General features: G+C 49.3%; 1 protein-coding gene and 1 pseudogene across 9 annotated transcripts in view; both read right to left on the bottom strand.

Moving 5' to 3' along the window:
• Nucleotides 1-18,244, bottom strand: part of Klhl29 (kelch like family member 29) — a 282,109-nt gene that overhangs the window by 77,185 nt on the left and 186,680 nt on the right. The window lies entirely within an intron of this gene.
• Nucleotides 7,301-7,863, bottom strand: LOC144249826 (DPY30 domain-containing protein 1-like; annotated as a pseudogene).

The following is an 18,244-nucleotide window of genomic DNA, read 5'->3' as shown; positions in this document are numbered from 1 at the left end:
GGGAGATTTGAGGGACAGGCAGGCAGGCAGGATGCAGGGTCCTGAGCTGCAGTTTGCTATGCTCCATCCTCCTGGACTTGCCGTCGTATGTCCATCTTTATGGTTGGAGTGGGATGAGGCTCTGCTCTCCAGCAGATCAGGTGGTGGAGCGTCAGGCAAGAAATTGGGTGCAACCCAGGGAGCCCAAGTGCCATGATAGGAAAGTATCCTACCCAGCCATGTGGTCCATGGTGGGGCAAAGTGCAGATCGTCAGGATGAGGGGTGTGAGCTTGAGAGGAGGGGACCATGTGCTGTTCTAGGCATAGGAGCAAAGTGCCTCTGCGGGTCAGCGAGTCAGAACCACAGGCCCAGGGAGTGAGGGGCCGGAGTCCTGTTCCTTCATTACCATGTCTGAGGTCTCCAGGCTCAGGCTCCTCATCTTCACTCAGGCAGTTATGATCCTCTATATCCCAGGCCTGATGAGGGTCTTGGAAGGATGTGGCTCCTAGCACAGCCCAGTGCCTCCTGCACTGCAGGAGGCTGCTGTGTGCCTGCCTTTTGGAAGGGCTATTCTGCAGGTGGGTGAGTCTTAGACACATTTGCATAACAGCAGAAACAGAGCCCTGCACACCTGAGGCCACCATATCCTCACACAGGCGTCCCCACCGGTTCACACCCCTTGTCTTCTTATGCACCCTGACAGAGGCTAGCACCCGTCTCTACTGCTCCAACCCCAGGCCCTCTGCAGAGCCCCCCATCCCCTGGGGATGTGCTGTGGCTGCCATAAAGGGACAGCATTCTGGGTTCATCAAGCAGGCCCAAGACAAGGAGAGCGGGCTGTGCTTTATCCCCCTCCTCACCCCTCCAGGGGTGCACCACCACCAGCTTGTCTGGAAGTGCTCCCTAAAGTGGAGAGGGGTGGCGTTCTGCTGTGCACTGTTTTGGCAGCTCCCTCTGTTCAGCTTAAAGCATATTGACGCCCCTGCTTGTTCTCTTGGGGGGCTCAGCATCTTCACATTTCCCCACCTGGAGGAGTCTGTCCTGTGAGCATCAGAGCTGAGCACGCTCTTCCTTCCTTCCTTCCTTCCTCCTCCTCCTCCTCCTCCTCCTCCTCCTCCTCCTCCTCCTCCTCCTCCTCCTCCTCCTCCCAGGAGCCCCACACACTCACAGCTGCTGCTTCTCACCCCTGCCAAGCTTCCCCAGAGGGCAAGAGCCTGGGATTCTGGAAGCCCGGCCTAATCTGGACAAGACCTCAGGTTCTTCAGCTCCTGCTGCTGCTGTCGGGTGAGAGCGGGCTGAGACCATGAATTGGCTGTTTTGCAAGACCAGCTCCCTCACTGGTAAACACTGGTCCTTCCTGGGGGGGGGGGGGAACAGGGCTGGCAGTGCTTGGACCCCGCCAAGGCTGCTCCTACCCTGGGAGCGTGTGCCTCCAGCAGCTAGCCTGGGCGTGGCGGAACAGGGTCCTGCTGGCTCCCCGAAGGCAGGTTTTGTTCTAGGACTCTGGCTTACCACGTGGGTGGAAGGCAGTGGCAGCGCTGGGCCTGCAGGAAGCTGCAGTGCTCACCGTCCACGGGGCTCGTTTGGCCAGGTCATACAGCCGTCTAGGTGGTGTGCCCTCTGTGCTTAAGTACTGGCTTTTCTCAGAGTTCTGGACGTTCTCTTGCCCCTTCTCCCACCCTGGGATGGGATCCTGCTCATGCTGCTGGATTTACTGCTGATTTTTAGCTGTCACTTTGACATTCTAGACTCACATATCCAAACAGCTAGTGGCATCTCCACTCTGATGTTCTGCCTGTACCTCAGCTCAGTGTGTCCTCAACTGGGTTCTGATCTCTCCCTCTCCATGTCAGAACTGCTCCCTGTGCTGCACCGTCTGTCCCAGAGCCGCTCCTGCCTGGCCCCAAGCAGGAACCCCGGACTCAGCTTTAACTACCCTCCCCCCCAGTCACCCTGCTGATGCCTGCATGCCTTCTAGCAGCTGTGGCCACCCTGCCTGTCACATCTGCTTTCTGGGTCCCCCCGTATCACCTGTGGGCTCCACCTTAAACTATTCTGCGTGTTGCAAAAATCATTTTTCTATGATTATTATTTTTCTAAAAGGTAAATATGACCACAGCATTGGAGGATCCCCTAATCTAAGAGGTCAAGTCTGAACTCCCTGATGTGACCTGCAGGCTTCCCTGGTGTCACCTCTTGCCACTCCAGCTTGGCACAGTGTCTCTTCCAACACACCCATGCAGCTTGCCACGTCTTGTCTGCAAGGTCAGGACTTGTCTGCGGCATGTGGCTCATCCCTCTGGTTCCTGAGGGCTCAGTTGAGGTGTCATCCCCTGGGAAGCCTTTCCTGGGTGGCTTTCTTCTCAGCCAGGTCCCACACATCTCTGGCCACTCAGTACACTGCACGGGCATTTCGGGATGCTGATTCCTGCTTGTTCATCTGTCCCTCCATGACACTGAAGTCCTTGAAATAGAGATGGTGCCTTAGCTCCACGGTAGGGCCTAGCACATAGCAGGTGGGAAGTAAACGTTTAGGGTGTGAACTCAGGGCCGTGACAGGGAAGCCTCTCTGCGGGTTCTGAGAGGGTGGCCGGCCAGTCTGGACTGCGCAGTTGTGGGCCTCACCCATACCCCGGCTGTGCCTCCGCCTCTCTTCCTGGTGTGGTTCTAGGGCGAAGCAAATTTTGAGTCCTTCCTAATGAAGCTGTCGTTAGGGAGTCCTGACACCAAGGATGGATTTTTCATGGAGGGGAGGAGGCCGCCCCTGCATTCTCCCTCCCTGCAGTTTGTATTTCTAGATCTTAATCTCTGTCATCACAGACCACCCCCTACTTGAGTTCCGCTGGGCCCTGGTCTAAAAGCAGCCTCAGTCCTCATCACTGGGTGCTCGGACTCCAGAGGAGTCATGGCTGGGGCCTATTTGATGGGACCCATTTCCCTGATCTGTTTCTACCCAAGCCCGGATCACTCAGAGGCCCCAGATGGGAAGCAAGCTCCTAACACTACAGGAGAAGCCAGCTCTCAGCCCAGCGCTGCAGGTGCCCCCCGGGGGACATATTAGACTCACAGCCTCGCCTGATGTGGGGACAGTCACAGACTTGATATTGATAAACATTTTTTCATGTTTTCCTTCACTTTCTAGCAGAGGGTAAGCAGAGAGGGAGCAAGGGGCAGAGGCTGTGGCTGGAACCTTCCCCTGCGGAGCCTGTGGCTGAAAGGTTTGTGCTTGGGGGAGAGACTGAGGGGTCCCAAGTCCTGGTGCCCTGGAGGGGAAGGGTCAGCACTGGCCTGTGAAGGGGACTGTCGTGTAAAGCATCCTCATTTGCATTCACACAGTCCACAGCCTCTGACTTTCTTAGTAGAGTCTGCAGAGCTTTCTGGAGACGCTGGCCTCCTTCTGAGCACCTGGGGATTCAGTGACCCTCTCCTTTCAGAGAGGACGAGGCTGATCTGGTCAAGCTACGGGTTCAGGAAAGATCTCAATTCCTGCCTTAGTTGATATCATCTCTGGATGTTTATTATAAGGAATTGGAGACTGAGAAGTCCTAAGAACAGTTGATGGTGCAGGTCCAAGGGCCCAAGACCCAGGAGAACCAAGGTGTAAACTCCTGTATGAAAACAGGAAGGGCCAAACCCAGGGGCTGCTGGTTCAGCTCCGTTCCTGGCAGGGAGGGACCCGCACCTCAGCTTCACAGTTCAGCGGGCGGAGTTTCCCCTCCCCAGGGGTCACTTTATGTTCTGTGAGGGCCGTCTGATGACAGGCCTGGGGACAGCAACCTACTTTACTCTGTTAATCTCAACCTCAGACACTTGCAGACACCCTCGGAATAATGTTTGGCCAGATATCAGGGCGCAGACTCTGGTAGCCCAGTCAAGTGGACACATCAAAGGAACCACCACACCATGTAGTACAAGTCTTACAATTACATGGCCTCCTGTGGCAATTTTTATGTGAATCTGTGGTCAGGGCAGGGAGAGTCCAGGCAGGCGGGGGCCGGGGCACGGGGAGCCAAAACAATAAGAATGTTAAGCAGGACTGGAGCATTCCTTCCATCACGACAGAACTTTGACTCTGGCTCTCCCTTCCCATATATCCTGCCCACTCCCTGGAGATGCAGTGTCTGCCTCTTCCCTGCCCCCCCACCCCCCCAGCAAATAAAAGAAATCGCTCCCTCCCCAGGCACAGCTGCTCCCACACCTAGGTATCTGCTCTGCCTAGCTTGCTTCCTAACTGCTAAAACCACACCGGGCAGTGTCTTCCTTGCCTCCAGCCCCCGGGTGCCTCTGGAGGCCCAGCCTTCCCACGCTGCTGTTTTACGTATTACCCACAACATCAAAAATGTTCCACTGGCGGTTTCAAGATTCCTCAAAAAATAGATTCAAAACATCTTTCATACTCTCTGAAGAAGCAATATATCACAGGAAAAGCTGTAACCTTTAGTGTTGCTGATGCTATCCAGGCTGCGGGCTGGCGAGGAAGGTACTGCAGACAATTCTTATTCTGCGTGGCTGCTGCTTGGAGGTGCAGGGCCCGTCCGTCCCCCCACCGTCCACACTCCCAAGTGAGGAAGCTGTTGCATTTCCAAGTATTTTCCTAATGCTCTTTTATATAACCTGAAAAGAGTCCCAGGACTTGAAGGCAATATTTTCCAAGAAACAGCCTTCCCCCATTAACACAGTAGCCCTGAAAATAACACCGCCTGTCTCTGAAGCAATAACCAGCCCTGCCCGGAATGCGTCTGCCTGCCTTTTTTCCTAATACAGCCGCGAGCAAGGAGCTTTGCAAAGCCAGCTGGGCCGAGGGACAGCTAAATGAATTGTTAAGAACGAGGGCTTCCGATGACCTAAAGCCAGCCGGCACAAGCAGCAGGCGTCTCGAGGCTGGCGGAGACCTCTGTGTCCTGTGACGCCCACCAAGGGTCTGAATCAGGTGCTGCTGCCTGGCCCAGGCCGAGGCGTCAGGAGATCGGATAACATGCATTGGCCCGTTATTCATCCTCGTTTCTCTCTGAAGGTTAATGTTGTGGGCAATCACAGAGAGCTGAGAGGAGGGGACAAAGATAGGAAACTGAAGCCTTCCAAGAAGTGAAGTTTCCTTTACCTTTGGTAAATAAAACTGTGTTCCTGTTTTCACAGGATAGTTCTGTTTCGCCAGCTTCCAGTTCAGAGGGGGCTGGCAAACATGCTGTGACTCGGTCAATGCCCTACCAAGACAGAAAAGGAGAACAGGAACAAGAGAGAGTCTCCCCTTAGCTTTGGAAAACAGAAGTTCCTATGTGCTGCCTGCCCAGATCTGGGTGGGCCTTACCATGAGTGACCCTGGGAACAGGTTCCAGAGTCATACTGACCTGATGCAAACCAGGGAACCATCCCCTCATGTGCTCTGTGTCCATAGGCAGGTTGCTAGACTTCTCTGAACCTGTTTCCTGACAGTGCCCATCGTAAATAGTTCATGGGATCAATAAGGATGATGGACGCTAAAACCACATGCCTGGCACAGACCCACCTCCAAAAGTGATAGCTTTTATTATTCTCGTTATTCTAGAAAATGTCTTTGTGAGTTGTTTGCTTGATGATTAAAACCATGTTTCTTTTTAATAAAATCTTGATTTAAAAAGGCCTGCGGGCACCTCTGTTTTCTTTATCCAGTGGAACAGGGAGTGTGTCGAGGACAATATTTAGGGACTCATTAAATCTCTCATTCTTTAGTTTACGTGGCTATGATTGCCTTTTCCCTCTCATCTTACCCTGGCTCCTGCTGTAAGAAGGTTAGTTTGGGTAAAATGGGAGTTAGCAACCTAGGCAGCCTCTCTATCCTGGAACTGGAGAGTAGCATGAACGCCAGGCGGGGTGTGAGCTTCTGTAGGGCTCACCAGGAGACAGAGCCGTCTGGTCCTGGGGCGGCCAGGCAGAGGGTGGGGAGCCACTGTGTGGGCTGCAGCTGGGAGGGAGAAGGGTAGCGTGGGGGTGTGCATGTGTGACACACGATAAGAGGCCCATTCTTGCCCAGGGGGACTGACCCTTGCAATCCCTAAAGAGAAGGAACAAAGGGCACCAAGCCTGGAAAAGCAGAGGTCACCAGGAACCCAATTCCCAAACGAGAAGCAGCGGGGATCCTGTGGGACCCAGCAGCAGGGGTGGGAATATTTGCTTATAGGACAGAAAGGAGCAGAGGCTTGCCACCCAGGGGAACAGTGACGTCACAGCGCCCCAGGGCTGGTGGGTGGGCCCAGTCACACTGATGTGGTCATTTTAATCCAGTGTCTTCAGCACAAGCCCTGTTGGTGCAGTGACCCTAACAAGTGGGTGACCATCCGACTGCGAACGAGGAGCGAGCGTGCAGCGTGCAGCGGCCTACGGGCGTGAAGCCACCTAGACCAGAATAATGGGTTTTCTCAGAGGGCCCTCAGGAGCTGCTGCCGCAGCAACTTCCCTCCGCCCAGAACCCCTGGTCCAGACGAGGCTCGTGTGCCCCTTCCAGGGGTTGCCTGGCTGCTGGTAGGAGCCCAGCACCTCCCAGGCAATGACCAAAGCCGCTTTCTCTAGGTACCTCTCACAGCCTAGCACAGCAGACAGACATGGGCCCAGAGCTACAGGGAGGGCAGGACGGGGCACAGCTGCCTGCTCCCGAATCAGGGTCACACACAGAGAGTCCAGTTTCAGAGAGCGTGGAGTGTGTTTACAAAAAGAGCAAGAGTCCCAGATGAATTCCTGTCCTCTGTGAGATGGGAATGATGCTGCTCAGGCGGTGAAGGCGAGCTTTAGTACCTGAGAAGGCCTGGCGCCCCGCAGGCCCGCAGTGCTTACCCTACCAACGCCTACCAGTCTCAGAAAAGTGACTGGAGGGGACCCCGAGGAAGAGCTGAGCTGAGAAAGGAAGTGCATATTCCAGGGCTTAGCAACAGGGTCAGAAAGGACCTGATGGCCTAAGCAGAATTTTGGAGGAATCTGTTTTGATGGAGGCGCCGTTGGCCTGCATCTGCATGCAGCAATGGACCCCTGATTCCAGTCTTCAGTGCCTGGGCCCAGGGGCCCCTCAACTGTGCAGGTGCACTGTCATAGCTTCTCACCTGGCTGGCTCTGCTGCAGTCACGTGGCTACTTGCTACTTGCTCCATCACCAGCCCATGCCTGCCTCAGCCTGAGTCTGCAAGGTCCTTTCTTCTGCTACATGCGAGTCATCCTTTCTTATCTCCTTAGGTCTCTGTTCAAAGGTCACCTCAGTGACCTTGTTCCTGATCCTATTATTTAAAACTGCACACCCAACATTCTTTTTTTTTTTGAACTTAAAATAAGCAGACAATTTTTATTGTTCTTAGATTTATTGATCCTGCAAATCTTGATCAATGTTTAATGCGACATCAGAAAACATTGATTCATCAAGTTCTTCTACTCTGCTCAAGTTAGGTGCTCCATATCTATCACTAATTTCAGCAAGTGCTTTGCTTGTGTCTAGAAATCCTTCCTCTGAATAAAAAGTATCCTCACTCTTAGGCATACTTTCCACACTTGTTCTCATCTCCTTCTCTAATTGTTCTTGAGTTCTCTGAAGTTCTTCTAGTCTCTCTTTCTCTCTCTCTTTTTTTTTTTTTGCATTTCCAACTCCATTTGTAATGCCAGTTGTTGCTGCTGCAACAAGAGTTCCTCTGCCTTGAGCCACTCCATAATTTCCTGCTCCCTCTGAGCCAATTCTCTTTCATGCTCCAAGTCCACCATTTCTTGTTGCCTCAATTGTTCCATGGTTAAATTTTCCTTATACTTGTAAATACACAATGCTAAATATTCTATTGGATCCGCTGGGTGAACTCTTGCTACTTCTGCAAGACCTCCACCTTGTGATCCTCCTGCCTCAGCCTCCTCCGTAGTGTCTGAGTTTACAGGCATGCATGACCAGGCCAACTTCCCGGGTTCTGTTTTAATTTATGGGTGTAGCATTACTGTTTCAGAGGTCTTCATCCATAGAAGGCTGGCTCCATTTCTAGGGTCTTTAGATGAGGCTGAACATCATGGTAGAATGTGTGGCCGAGGGAAGCAGCTTACATCATGGTGATCAAGAAGCAGAGCACACCCAACATTCTTTATTGTGCTTATAAATATTAAGGTGTGTGATTCCAAAGAATGTGCCTTCTCTATGTTTTGTGTAGAGTTTCCTGTATGTATCCATTAAGTCATATTATATTTTAAAATCTTGTCTGCTTTTCCTTATTACTTTTACTTACTTTTTGTTCTCTTATTTAGAGAATGTGTTAAAAGTCTTCTACTATGATTGTGGAGTTAAAATTTTTTTCCTCCTGTAATTCTATCAATTTTACTTCATCTATTTTGAGGTTATGTGCTATGTTCCCAGATGCTGGTAATTGCTATATCTTCCAGGTGAACTGAGGTGGGTTGTTAAAAATAATTATGGAATATTCTTTTGTCTTAAAGTCAATTTTCTTTGATATTCATGTAGCTAGCGACATCTGATTTTTTGCATGTTATATCCTCTTTTCTATTCTTCTACTTTTAATCTTTCTGTATATTTTTGCTTTTAATGTTTTTCCCCCTCTAAATAGCGTACAGTTAGAATTTTAAAATTTTTCTTTTGGTTAGAGCATAGAATCTGATGTAATGATTAGTACAGTCAGGTTTAAGTTTATCCTTTTACTTTCTGTTTGCCTCACTTGTTCCATGCTTCCCTTTAAAAATCTGCCTTCTTTTGGATTAAGTATTTTATGTTATTTCATTGTAATATCCGTAGACATAATAACTCTCAACCTTGACTTATTGAAACCTAATAATGCTTAAACTTGCTTCTTTGTCAACTCAAGGGCCTTGAAGTAATCAAACGTCATTTACCACCCCCTCATTTCTTTGCTACTTTGCATTTACTTTTCTCCATGTTGTTGTGTAGAGTCTATTTTGCATTGCTTCATACAATTACGAACAGCCTTATTTTTATATTTTTATTGTTCTTAATTCCTTCCCTAAACTACAACTTTTCCTCCTTTGAATTAGTTTCCCTCTGCCTTAAGGATACATTTTAGTATTTCCTTTAGTGTAGAATGTCTGTTGACCAATTATCTCAGTGTGTGTTTGTCTGAACATCTTTTTTTTTTAAATAAATATATATATTTTTTGTAGCTGTAGATGGCATGCCTTTATTTTATTTTTTTAATGCAGTGCTAAGGACCAAACGCAGTGCTTCACATGTGCTAGGCAAGCACTGTGCTACTGAGCTATAGCCTTAGCCCCTGTCCGATCATTTTTTTTTAAACCTTTTTTTTTTTTTTTTTTTTGCTATTGTTCTAAGGCTGTTTTCACATGGTATAAAATTGTAAGCTGGAAATTTCCTTAAGCACGTTAAAATTGTCCCTCCATTGTCTTTGGATGACCGATGTTTCTGCGGAGGAGTCAGTAATGTATCTAGTTACTGTATCTTTAAAGTAATCTGTGTTTCTCCTCCACTTTTTAATTTTTTTCTCTTTGTCTTTCGTTTTCATTCACCTTTCTGTGAAAACCCTGATGTAGATTTCTTTTAATTTGGCCTACTTGGAGTTTTAATGCTTCTTGAATCTGTGACTTGATGTCTTATTTAACAGGTTGGTCTTGATGTATTTATTTAACAGCTATTGTCCTTAGAATCATAGCTTTTTGCTAATTTTCTTTTTCCTGTTTATCTGGACTTCTATTACACGTATTTCAGAGCTTCTTGTCATGACTCTAGTGTCTCTTAGCTTCTTTTTTCTGTATTTTTCTTGTCTTTGTGTACTTAATGCTGGATGTTTTTCTTATCCGTCTTTCAGTTTGTGATTCTCTCTTCAGCTGCATTTGCTAAAACTACTGTTGAGTTGCTAAGGAGTATTGTGAGATGATTGACACTTGGTTCTTTAAAAAAAATAGTTTCTGGTTTTCTGCTGAAAACTCCAATTTTGTGTTTTAATCCCTTAAACATGGTAAAATGTAGCTATTTTAAAATAATCTGAAAACTCTAATATATCTGAAGCCCTGTTGGTTGTATCTAGGGGTGGTTGTTAACATTGCCGTCTTGTGTCTGGTTATTTTCTGTTGTGTTCCACATTCTGTCATCACATTGTTTTTAAATTTTTTAGTTGTAGATGGGCACAATATCTTTATTTTATTAATTTATGTGGTGCTAAGGATCGAACCCAGTGCCCCACACATGCAAGGCAAGTGCTCTACCACTGAGCCACAACCCCAGCCCCATCACATTGTTTTAAAATAATTTTATGCTTCGCATGATGTTATCTTCCTCCTAGGATTATTTGTTTACTTCTGTTGGATACGTTAACAATACGGGATCATCTTAATTCAGAGTGACTTGATACAGACAGGCAGCTCCAGAGAAAGCCAACATGCAGCATTCAGAGCCCCCAACCCAAAGCAAGTGAAGGAGTCACTGTACCTACTGGCCTCTTGGCTGACTCTGGATCCCAATCTGGGCCTTTTGACACTGCAAGGCTGCTGCAAGGAGTCCTGCTCAGCTTGCCACTGCCCCTTCAGAAGTAGAAAATAATCCTAGGGGATAACTGGCTGTAAACTTGAAGCTTACCTCCATGGGTCGCTTTCCTTCCCCAGATCCTAACTCGGTAGCATTTCACCATCTCATTAGTTCTCCAGTGCCGTCAAGATGGTGGCCATTACACATTGCCAACTTTTCTTATTTTCAGTGGAAGGCGTGGGCTGAATTCCTTCATTGACTATTTTGAACACAGAACTCACTAACACTTATTACCAACTAACATACTATATATTTTTGTTAAGTATTTTCTTCATTGTCTGGCTATCCCTTAGAAGGTAAGCTCTACAAGGGCGGTAATTTTTGTGTTTTATTTACTGGTCTTTCCAAAGCATATGAAAGTGTACTTGGCACATCCTAGATGCTCAATAAATAGCTGGTGAACGAGTGCATGAATCTAGTTTTTGACTCCACTGCTACAAAGATTTATCCAACAAGAAAGATTTGGAATTTCTGCCTTTGTAGGGGCATTTTGAGGTTCAAAAAGGAAGGGGACTTGGGCCACATCTCCGTGGTGAGTTGGGACAGAGTCAGGGCTTCTGTATAGCACTCCAGGGCTCTTGTCTCTACTCCACAAAGCTCCTTTCCTGGCCTAGGATCAAGAGGACCAAGCCCTGCATAAGCCAAAGCTGGAGTGGTGACAAAGAACAATCTTCTCATGATATGACTGATGCAGCTGAGAATTCCAGGATCAGAAGGGGGCTGAGGGGAAGTAGGAAATTGAGGAGATGACCATATTTGCAAACTATCTGTTTGTGCAGTTCATTCTGTAACCTTCTGAAGTTTCAAGCTCTGAATGGCATTCTAGGTGAAAGATGGAGAAGACATCCACGAAGCTGTTCGGACAGCAGCAGACTCTGCACAATAGCTCACACAGTTTGGGACAAGAGAGGAAGCGGGGAAGTCACTTGTTTCTCCAAACCATACCAGAGCAAATACATCAGGGTGCAATTCAGCACTGGGAGGGCAGTGGGAATCGGGCCTGGCACTCAGGTCAGGCCATGGGTCCAGTAGGCCCAGCAACTGCATCTGCTCACCCCCAGCCCAGGCCAGACTCTGATCCCTAGCATCCAGTAGAAGGCTTGCATTTCCAAATGTGTGAGAGAGCCCTTCGCTATGGTTTGGATAAGTGTCCCCTAAAGGCCCAAGTATTAAAGGCTTGGTCTCTGGGGCGGTGCTTTGGGAAGGTGCTGGGACCATTAGGAGGAGGGGCTTTCTGGAAGGTCCTTAGATCATGGGAAGCGTTCCCCGGAGGGGGCCGTGGGACTCCAGCCTTTCCCGTACTCTCTTTTCCTTCCTGGTGACTGGTGAGCAGTTTGCCTTGCCATGTGCTCCCTGCTGTGGCCACCAGCACCCTGACAATGGGCCCAAGCAATGGGTCTGCTTGATCATGGACAGGAACCTCCAAACCATGAGCAAAACCAAACCATTTCTCTTTGTAAACTAATGATCTCCAGTTTTCCATTATAGTGGCTTCTTGGGCAGGGAGAGGGCCAGCAAGGGATGAGGACTTTCCACTGCATCCAACACATGTGAATCCCGAGGTTTACTTGTCACACAAACAGCCTGATGCTCAGTCCACTCTCCTTTGCAGAACCTGCATCCCCAAGTCACAGAATGCAGTAGTTCAGACTGTGAGCTCTAGAATGAAACAGAAGCCAAATGGAGTCTGACTGACATTTGCCACTAAGATTAGTGGCACAGTCTTGGGCTACTTTAACTTCTTTGGGTCTCAGTTTTATCACCTTTATATTGGGATGATAGACACTACCTCACTGGTTTTGTTTAGAGACTGACCCAATAAACATGCCAAGTGCTTGCTAGAGGTCCTGGAACATAGTGTAGATCTTACTAAGTATTTGTTGTCATGCCTGTTATTACCTGTCCTGGATTTCTCAAATCTTTCCATTTCCCTTTTTCCCACTGCCATTGCTGGTATCTAAGCCACCATCTGCCTTGGGTTCTATACTGTACCCCCTGCTTCCTGCCTCCTCTTCCCACAACTGGCCAGTGGAGGATTTTGAAGCATACACTTGATCGCTATTTCATGAAAATCTTTCCATGGTTCCCCACTGCCCTCAAGATGTGCTCCCAACTGGCATCTCCAACTCCTCCTGTCTAATGGCTACCTTCTCCGGTAAAAGGATCCAACTACTTTCCAGTTTTCCAAAGTATCAACCTTGGGTTGGGGATGTGAGCATGCGTGAGACCCTGAGTTCGGCTGCTAGTACCCAAGGAAAAAAATAAGTACCAAGCTCAGTTTCCTCACTGGGTCTCTCTAGGGAACTCTCTGTCCTCCATTTGTCCATTTCCACCTAGATATTTCCAGTTTACTCTACAGGTCTTGGCTTAGACAAAATATCCACAGGGAAAGTTGCCCCAAAGCATACACTGTCCGCCAATGCCATTGCTGGCCAGAGCCCACCCCGCCGTAATGGATGTATTACCTGTCTATAACCACTCCCAGACCACCAGAGTGGGACTCCATTTGTCAAATGAATGAATGATTAATGACCGATGTCATGGGAACAGGTCAACAGAATTACAGACAAAATAGAACCCGGTGACTGACTTCAACTCCCAGTTGGAGAATCTTCCGGAACCAGTGCTTGTACAAACCTCCTTTGTAATTATTCTATTTCCATTTGTAGCACAGAGCTCCCTAAAATCCTGTAAATATTTTGTTTCCTAATTGCTTATCTGCACCTTAATCACATAGTAGTTTTATTATTATTGTTATCATTATTGTTATTATTAATGGTGATAAATAAAACAAAGCATAAAAGTATTTGCAGGAAAAAAATTGTGTGATTTAGAATTTTTAATTAATATGAGTTGGGGTTTGCACCGAGTGCTGTGTGTGAGAATGGATGGGCCTCGGTGCCACCCCCAATGGCTTTGGTATCTAAATGCTGCATATTGTAATTTACATCCTAAGGGGTTCACAGCACTTAGAAAATCATCAATTCTCCAGTTATCTGGTTCCTATCAGCATTGCTTTCTCCAAACGAATGCATTTCAATTAGCGGATGTATTTACCAGAGCAAATGTGAGGTGTGTATTTTGTGAATTATAGCTTGAACTTTGAATGAAAACAAAACAACAAACATTTCTGAGCGCCTATGATATTCCAGGCATTGAAGATAAGACAAAGAGGAAGAAGATTGGACCCTACCTCCAAGGAGACGGCAGTCTTGCTGGGGAAGAAGGATGTACACAAAACCCAAGCATTCAGCTGTGATTCAGGGCAGTGGGTAAGAGACCTCGCGGGATGTGCGTGAGTTCCTGGTACAGATGGTACGCTATAGATATGTCCAGGAGGAAACAAAGCAAAAGACTAAAACTCCCCACGCAGATACTGCTTTTCTAATGTTTACAGACACCATTACACTCCCGTCTGCACACAGGAACACCTTCCAAGAGATTTCTGGGCCTGGCTTTTTATTCCCCATCACACCAGGAATGGAGATGGATTTTATTGTCTTTGGGTGGACACCAAAAGGTGATGCTTTGAGCCAACTGTCAACTACTAGAGATAACATCTAGGCTGGGACATCCTTCTTCCTCCCCATCCTGGGTCAATTCAAGGGGACCTGGAAGGAGAAGAGTGTGTGAGAGTCTAAACTGACCAAACACATAAATTGTGGGGTGAGAAAACCTTGTTCACAAAAGAAATCCAAAGCCCTCTAAAGAATTAGATAGCAAGCCTGTGCAGAATAGGATATGATTTGGTCTCAGATATTTGATTAAAAGTAACTTTTCCATTTGGCCCAAGACTGAAAAAGTGAAGTGGATCCCAGGTTGTCTTCCGCCTCCTTTTTGGCATTTCCCTATCCTTTCCAGTGGTTTCCTATCTGATGCCTCTCGGCCGACCTACAGGGGCAGAAGGCAGAAATTCTCCTGGGGGGGTCAGAGTGACCTTCTTTAAATCTTCATCCCAACTTCCTGTGTGTTGGGGCAGCGTGTGGCCGTCAGTGTGTGGCCCGTCTCCGGGCCACTGGCTCCTTGTCTGGAGAGTGGTGAAGCCCTGCGACGATCAGAATGTTTGCAGCCCCCTCAAAATCCATGTCAAAACCTGATCCCCTACGTGATGGTATTAGGAGGTCACCTCTGGGAGGTGACTCGCTCATGAGGGTGGAGACCTCATGAAAAGAGGAGGACAAAGCCCCTTCACAAGGTGCTGAAGAGACCAGAATTGACCCCTTTACCAAGTGAGGGCACCGTGAGACGGGGCTGTCCATGAAGTAGGAGATGGGTCCCCACTTCCCGGCACCCAGAATTGTGATAAATTTCTGTTGTTTAAAAGCCCCCAGTTCATGGCGTTCTGTCACAGCAGGGACTAAGACAAGCCCTAACGACTTCTTGGGCCTCTGAGATACTGGCACAGAGTCTGCCATGTGGCATCAGCTCAGTGGGTTTTGTGATCCCTCCTCCCCTCCCTTACATGCCCACAAGTGCCCACTCTGTGGCCACACAGCCCCTCATGGAGTGACTCTCCTCTTCCCCTCCTCTCTTACTTCAGTCTAGCTTTAGGAGAAAAACTGTGCTAAAACCGACTCACATCAAGCAGCAAATGATTGTTCCCTCAGGAGGTTAAAACTGCTAATTGCATTTTATAAGAAAAGGAATTTCATAAAGTGAAGCTTTAATTGTTAAATTGGTCACGACGAACACAGAATTTTGGGCATATCCCTTAGATGCTTTGGGGCAGCGCCCCACACCATGCCTTAGATCCTCTGGCTCTAGGGAATTAAAGTTGGCTAACGGAAAGGCAATCAGAGGGAACCACAGGAAATCACACGAGGAGACCCCAACCAAAGACCTCAGAGACCCCTGCACCTCCACAAAGCCAGGGAACAGGCTTTCTAGCCTTCCTCAGCACCGACACCTACTGTGTGCAAGGCTGTAATGCAGAGGAAGTAGCTTCTGCTTCCACCACCTTCACGGGCCTCTAAGGAATGTTCTGGAATCAATTGCTCACTGTTTCCTTCTCTCTCTCTCTCTCTCTCTCTCACACACACACACACACACACACACACATCACACGCTATCACAGGTTGACCCCTCACTCCCATATTTTCTAACTTGTCCTTTACAGAACATTTTCTTGAAGATTTGGAAAGTCTTTGCAATGCCAAAGTACCTGAGAAGACGAAAGGTTTGGATAACTTTCCTGCTTTTATGATAATCCTCTTTCTTTCAGGCCCAGAGGCTGGGATCCGTGTCAATTTTCACTGACAGTTCCGTCAGTAAGGATTTACATGTTCGGAAAACGTGACCCAATCTTGGTTTTGGTTAAGGTAACCAAAGGGCAAGGGACTCCTCCCTCCCTCCTGTCCCTCACCACACAGCAATCCCCAGGGAGCCAGGGACCCCCTGCCGTGGAGGCCGTGTCTGGACCCCTTGAGGCCTCTCCAGCAGGGATTCAAACATGGGGCAGAAGTCACCCAACAAGGGACAGGGCCCTGCTGTCCTCTCAGTGCTTGAGGACTTACTGCAGGGTCTAGTAAGACCATGGGTGATGGTATCGGGGGCAGGTCAGTCTGGGCCAGGCCTCCTTCAAGCAGGTGGGGCTGGGTGAGGTGAGCTGACCACCAGGGAGGCTCTTCCTGTGTCTGCATCGGAGGTGCCAGTTCTGCAGAGATGCTTACCAGGCCTTGGCTGCAGCCCAAGGTGGAGGCAGAGGGCACCAGTCAGGATGGGTCCTCAGGCCAGGAGCCAGCCAGGGAGCAGAGAGGAGGCAGCCAGGCAGAGAAGGGGGAGGCAGCGTTCTAGGAAGGGGTCCCCTCAAGCTTCAGAGGGGTGGCGTGGAAAGTGCACATCCATTAATGCCCTCCTTTCTCTTCTCATTCTTGCCAATTGCCCTAAAATGACCCACGGTGACTTAGTCTTCCCATTTTAGATGGGCACCCGGGACTCCAGGGGCCTGAGATCTCAGGGCATGTCCAGAAGGGAAAAGCTCCCAGTGTCCACCTCCAGGGTTCCTGCTACTACCTGGAAGGGACATCGTCTCCCAAGAAATCGGCCACTTTTATCGTGTCAATTCTTTCCTTCGGTGACACTTGTGTCCCAATGGGACCACTTATCAGCAAGCACTGTTAGCGGCAACACCTGCCTCAGTTTTGGAGAAGAGGAATTCGCTTCCAATTGTCCAGTGGTCTTTTCTGTAGATACTTCATGCTGGACAGCATCAGGGGCTCCTCTGGGGCTGTTCTAGCCCCTGGGTACTGAGGATCAGGCCCACACGAGGGCTGTCCACCAGGCACTCAGGCCTGACCTCATGGAACCGACTTCATTGTGTTGTTTCCATCTCGCCACAAATCCTCTGGGCACCTCCTCTGAGCATGGTTCCCCAGGAGGAGAAAGGACAGTGACAATGTTGGGTGACCATGGGGACCCCATCGAATGGCTCCTGGGCTAAGCTATGTGAGGAGTTGCTTGCAGGCGTTCTTTCTCTGTGGACTGTGTGTGAAGCTGCACTAGGGCGTCTGACATTGAGCCCGCAGGCTCCTGGCCAGGTGGCTGCTCCCCAGGGTAGGCACAAAGTGAGGCTGGCCTGGGAAAGGGAGGCAGTAGGGAGGGGACTCGGTGTGCTATGGCTTTTCTTGTGCCAGAACCACAGAAAGGATAGTCGTCCTGGCTGCGCCTCCTCCACCTCCCTCTTTCAGAAGTTCAGTTCTCAGAATTCTTGTTCCAAATGTCCCAGAGTCATTGAAAAGGCCTGGGTCTCAGACCCCACCTGCCATGCAAGTGCCTGGGTGTGAGACCCCCCAAAGGCCCTTCAGTTCTGGGATCCAAGGTGTTTATCCTGAGACGCAGAATCAAGACGAGCCAGAGGTCCTGAGAATTCAGCTGCCCAGGGTCAGGCTGACCCTCAGGGCCAATGGGCCTGTCATGCAGTTGGGGTCCAGACCCCCTTCCATCCTGGTCTTCAGCATCTGACCCAGGAAACTCCTTGATTGCTGGTTGGAGGAGAGGCTCTGGCCAAACCCAAGGGGACGATCAGTGTTTATAGGTTGAGGCCCCAGTAGCCCTTGCATCTCCCACAGCCTGGGGGTGTCCCATGGCTCCAAGGTCCTGAGCCTTTTGCTTTATCTAGACCTGGGGTCTGCTCCCTCAAGCTCTTACTGAAGCCCTGGGGGAGGGGAGTCACCCAGTTGAGAAGTCCAGTCTTGCCTGGGACCTCACTCCTGACTGCCCACCCTATGGCCAGGCACGGGGACTGCTGGTTCCTCCTCAGTGATTTTTCAGGGCCGGAGCTGCAATATCTTTCCCAAGAAATCAGACGGCTCCAGAGGCTGCGGAATTGGGGGCAGGTGGAAGCTGACCCAGGCTGAGCAGATCCCTCCAGCTTCCGGGTCTCTTTGAGCCAACTGGTACCCTCAGCCCCGACCTCCAGCTGAGCCTGGGCAGTCCCTGAGACCAGCCTCATACTCTTCCCTTCCTCAACCCAGGAACTAGATCCTTGAGACAGAAGGACCCAGCGTCTGAATAAACATTTTCACTTAGGACAACATCCTGGAGCTGTCCTTGGCTGGACAGGACTTTTATTTGCTTTTAAGTCACGGCCTTCCTGACCCTCTCGTGGCTCCCTAAAGGTACCCCCTGACCTCCGCAGGATCCAGGGCAGGAGGAGGGAGGAGCTTGCTGGGTGGGAGTGGACTCGCTGACTCAGGGGCAGCCTTTGGGGTCAGCCAGGACAGAATGTCTTCAGGAGGCTCTGTGATCAGCAGCAGCCAGTGCTGT

The sequence above is a fragment of the Urocitellus parryii genome, chromosome 12 (genome assembly GCF_045843805.1).
Source record: "Urocitellus parryii isolate mUroPar1 chromosome 12, mUroPar1.hap1, whole genome shotgun sequence".
Classification (NCBI taxonomy): domain Eukaryota; kingdom Metazoa; phylum Chordata; class Mammalia; order Rodentia; family Sciuridae; genus Urocitellus; species Urocitellus parryii.
This window is presented reverse-complemented; position numbering and strand designations above follow the sequence as displayed.